Genomic DNA, 5,238 nt, shown 5'->3' with positions numbered 1-5,238 from the left:
AGTTCCCCTCGTTAAGCATGATGGGTTTATGCAGAGTAATTAGTTTCTCAACGGTTTCCAATGTGATTCCGCAGGACCTCAACCTGATTGTAGACAAAGTTCTACTTGAGGTTACCCGCTTCGATACCAAATAAAAGTTCACAGTAAACCAAATTCACTTGTATACTCAAAAAATAAGAACATGTATCTTGTGATAGAACCGTATTATATAAACTACGGAGAACTGAATATTGTAAAGAATAAAATTAATAAAATTATACCAAAGATTAAGAAAAGAATGATACAACTGCAGAGTTGAGATAGTATATCTTTCTTTAACTCCAAAAACGTCCCTTAGTGCGACAGTTCGATAACGTAATGAGTTTCAGGATACAAGTGCAAAAAATCTTCTGATTTGCGTCACTCTATCACAAGTCTGGCAAAACTAGTTTTGTGTATACTCTCGTACTCAAAAGAAATATTAAAGAGGAAAAAGTAATATGAAAGATTGATTTGTTTTCTCTACGTATGAACAAGTTAACACAAGTGCTCCTTTTATAACTTCAAAAAAGATGAACATGTTATGTCATTTATGGAGACACTAACGTCATAATTCTAGCAATAAAAGAAAATTTGATTTCCATGAGTAAAGATTCTAGACGTTAGCAAACTAAGTCATAATGTTGTATTGACCAAATCAAAACCAACAATATACTTATTGAGGTTATATTTTATATTTAACCAAATATCAAAATATTTTATGAATAAGATTTAAAATAGATTAATTGACATTAAGTCTAATTAACTTATTAAACCTAAATTCAAATCCCGCATATCCAAAGTGAAATATTTGTTAAATTTTATATTTAACCAAATATATAGCTTTATAAGTTTTTCATATCATTCATTTTGGACCTCCATTTTTCATTCAAGACTACTCCGATCTTGACTAACAAATACACTAACTCATAGTGTTCACAATGACGATTATATCATCCCCAAATTCTGGTCTTTCCGACAGACATCTCCGTCGAAAAATCCATCTGAAAGATGGTCCACACCACTTTGTCAAAAACGAGTTCCAATAATCTCCCACATGAATAGAAATGACTCGATACACATGACTCAAGAAAGAAAGAAAACTTTTGAGATTATGAGCGAAAAATCCATTGCATGATGAGTTGGTAGCAATTTTTCAGCCTTGAACCAGTCATTGTTAATAGCTATCGGATTTACTCGAACAGTAGGTGGCCATGATGTCTTGAACCCCCCGGAGTTTGGTGTAAATCGAGACAATAGCTATAACACAGCTCATTTTCTCACAAAACTAATTTCTCTATTGTGTTTATTTTGGCCGTGAACATTCCTGGTAATCATGAGTGAACTTGTAGAATATAGTCTTTCCTTCATTGTCCTAGAAACGGCTCCATTTTACACTCACAAGGTGATTTACCATTAATTTTGTTTAGAGGAGTATCATGTACTACTTCATTCATATTTCAAAACAGTAGACACAAATCATTAAAAGCAAATTCTTATCTTCTATTCCTTAGATAAAACACTGTTTAATCATCCTAGGAACTGGGTATGGACCGAAGTCTTACAGTGCTTTGGGCAGATTTAGTTTGACTTAGTTGTCTTTTTGAACCTATTTCGTGGGATTTCAAGTCACTTAGGTAGAGTTACCGCCAAACCTCATCTTAATTCACAGGCTACCCATTTCTTTTGATGATATAACAATATGATCTCATGACACACCTTTAATATAAGGATCCTAGGTTGTCATCATAATGAATATAATCTCTTGAGATTATTCGAGATCAATTGTCTAATGATTTTTGTCATTTTTTTCAAGATACAATTAACTATTGTACACAAAATTCAATGTATGACACTAATTTTTTTTTCTTGAAAAAATTATATTATGATAATTATCACTAAGTTCATTTGGCCACTTGCCAACGACTTTATATGGTAAGCAAAATTCCCCCCACATTTCTTGAGATAACTCAAAAAACATACATATTCACATTTAATATTTCTAAAGAGTTTAGAAAAAAATAATCTACAACTCCTTTAGATTTAAAGGAATAAAAAACAATATCGAAAAACATTATAATTTTCTTTAAAACCGTATTTCACTCTCAAAAATTTACATTTTACATCCAACTAGTTCATAGTTTTCTCAAGTAGATTTTTAAACAAATATATTATGCTTTGGATTTTCCAAACAAATATTTTGCTTTTCAGAAAATATACATATCATTACAAGATATTATGTGTGCCATCAAAATCACCATTCTATATGGGTATTCTCGACCAAATTGATTTTAGAAACTACAACACATGTCAGTTTCAGTAACAGTGGTCTAAAAATTCTGTTGTTTTTTTCATGGTCAAACTTTTTATAACTTGCATTTAAGAATTGACTTAATATAAATGTTTTGATCAATGTCAACAAACATTTTATTTTCTATGGCAAACAATTCATATGTGGCAGGCCTCTCCCAAATTTAATTGGGAACATCGACTCACAAAAAACAATTTCCATCCATATACAACTTGATATCAAAATGTGTTTATAAAACTATTTTCTCTCTCTTCCTACCACTGTTTTTACAACCAGAACTCCACTGATCAATTTGCTGGTGTTATACCTCCATCAACTATAAACATATATTTATAACCTTAAAGAAAAAAAAATATTGTTAGTGCCAATTCAGAAATGAATTAAAGACGCTTGTTCTAGAAATAAATAACATAGTCAATTTACTTTCTGAGAGATAAAACGTAACTGCAAACGAATCTAATAACATAAAGTAGAACGCAACTCTCTTTTTAGAGAGACACGTCACTAAATAAAATACAGAGAGCCTGACACGTGTCCCACCATCATAAAACTCATTGTTTCATTTTAAAATAGGCATTGTGGGCTTCCTTCTAATCCTCATAATTGGAGCAAAATGCCCAAATCTGATTACTCACATGAAGCTTAAGGGTTTCCGTTCTTTTCCAACTACGCCATCTATCAGTTTTTTTGTACGTTCTCTCTCACACACCTTCAATGGTGTTTTGATTGTTTCGATGACTGAAATCGAGATAGAGAATCTCTTCGTGTGTATCTACTCGCGTCGTTTAACCTTTTACTCTACTCAAACGAAACGGCGGAGTTACAGATTCAACGCCATCATCGCCTTCTTAACTCCAAAGACCGACGTGTAGCACGATCTTGACATTGATTGTGAATTACCCTTCTGCAAGGTGGTCTATTCTTCACCTTTAAAAGGGTTAGCTTTCTTCACTTGAACAACATCCTCACAATCTGTGAAACTAAATCTATATATAGATTCTCCGTGAAATGGCTAAATCATCAATATCCCTTTCTGATCTGAAAGCTGACGATTTCTCAGCTTATGGGAAGCCAGTGATGCCAGGCGTGGAGGGGAAGGGGAACTGATGTCTCTTGATATGCGCTTACTGGACTCGAAGGTAAATATGTTCTTAACCCATGTCCAAAGTGCTTTATGTTCATAAGCTTATGTTCAAATGTTCTTGAAGCGATGTTAGATGTGTTCTTAAGCTTATGTTCATAGTCTTCTTATGTTATTAAACTCATGTTCATAGTTTTCTTGAAAAACATTAGGAAACTGTTATATTCGGAGGTTGACATGTTTATGATTAATGAAAAGGTCAGCCTCCCCTGAATATCTTTTTCAATTTTAAGTTGCCATTACTGATTATATATCTTGACCATCTTATTCTTCTCTCTTCCTCTTAACAGCCGATTCTCATCCATGTGACCACTTCAAACTTTCAGATACAACCGTCGACAATCGGTTCCACAGTTGAAGAAAACTCAAGGGACTGACAAATACAAAAGACAGAATTTTTTTTTCATTCTTGATCCCTAATAGACGAAGGAAACACGCTATTAGAGTTGTTGTTCAACTCGCTCTCCATCTCTTCTGAGGTAAATTTACACCCACAGAACTTTTTTCATTTACTAAGAATCTCCACGAAAGAAAGGGATCTGTATGATATACAATCATGACTGATCTTTTGCAGGCTAAGTTAGTTGCATTCAGTTAAAATTGTTCATAGGAATGTGAAAACAAAGAATATGCTTTGTTATCAGAGGAATCTAAAGATTACTTATTTTTGAGTGGCTAGAGTTGAAGCTCATAATCCAAAAGAAATGATTGAAGAAAGTGGAACTCTCGCATGGCTCCATAGGTAACAAAGGATAACATACTTATTACGTTAAAAATTGCATCTACGGGTTTAAAATATGTTCTTTGTGTGTAATAATGGAACTTGTGGTTAGGTTCTTGATGGTAAGGCATAGAACACTGTTTACAGAGAAACAGGGCACTAGCTCACTCTTCGTCACAAATAAAAGACACAAGATGAAGAACATGTCTACTGTTCCTGTAAGAATCTCAAATATTATACTGGAAAAATTTTGTTGACCTACTGTGTGATTTACAGTTACTATATTTGTCTATTATTTCATTTGATTGTTTTATGTTGATTCGTTTCTAAAATTATAAAAACCTAAGAAATAATCATATTCCTTTAGGTTACATGCTCTGTTTTAGTTACTTTTATCATAACTTTATGCCTTAGCTTGTATGCTCTGTTTTTAGGGTTTATATCTTAGCTTCATAATTTACGAGTAAATTGCATCTGTTTTGGATCTGAATTTAGTTTACTAAATTTAAATCTTTGTGTTTATGAATGAATAAGGTTGCAAGATTATTTGGACCGGTGACTTTTGAAGCTTCCAAATGGAAAGTTATCATTCTTAGGAGTTTACAGCTTCGTGATGTGCTTGTGGGATGTATATTGATGTCTTATGCCTTATTCTGATCTTAGTTTAGTTGGTGTTTCTTCTGCTATTGTCCGTCAGATAAGTGACACTTAATAAGTTAATATACATCAATAAAAGTTGAATGAATGTAAAATTTATTCTTTGTCACGGTAAACATTAAAGAATAGACAGATTAAAATAAAACACTTTGAAAAACAAGAATCATCTCGATGCAAACCACCTTCCCATCACATCAGTAATTTTTGCATTTATAAAAAAGAGGGGTGTGCTCCCAAACAATAAGAACATTTGCAGTGGTAAAGGACTATCAAAAATTTCTCAAAAAAAAATTAAAAGAAAAATAGATTATAAATTATTCAAAAGACAGTTGAACCATTAAATAGAAGACAAGCACTAAAGCAGTCCCTCAAGACTTCATGAAAGTCTCT

At 32.6% G+C, this 5,238-nt stretch overlaps 1 long non-coding RNA gene across 3 annotated transcripts; it reads left to right on the top strand.

Annotated features, from left to right (window-relative positions):
- Window positions 1-2,906: 2,906 nt before the first annotated feature.
- Window positions 2,907-5,011, top strand: LOC106363946. Of its 3 annotated transcripts, none has more exons than XR_002654635.2 (7): window positions 2,907-3,266; window positions 3,390-3,468; window positions 3,604-3,668; window positions 3,761-3,949; window positions 4,045-4,212; window positions 4,304-4,409; window positions 4,726-5,011. It is a non-coding gene; the product is annotated as an uncharacterized LOC106363946 (long non-coding RNA). The 3 variants fall into 3 exon arrangements; XR_001273092.3 differs by having other exon boundaries at window positions 2,908-3,266; window positions 3,623-3,668; XR_007317490.1 differs by having other exon boundaries at window positions 2,908-3,266; window positions 3,375-3,468; window positions 3,623-3,668; window positions 4,150-4,212.
- Window positions 5,012-5,238: the final 227 nt, after the last annotated feature.

Source organism: Brassica napus, chromosome A10, assembly GCF_020379485.1.
Source record: "Brassica napus cultivar Da-Ae chromosome A10, Da-Ae, whole genome shotgun sequence".
Classification (NCBI taxonomy): Eukaryota; Viridiplantae; Streptophyta; class Magnoliopsida; order Brassicales; family Brassicaceae; genus Brassica; species Brassica napus.
Note: the sequence above shows the minus strand (reverse complement) of the source record. Positions and strands in the feature narration are given on the sequence as shown.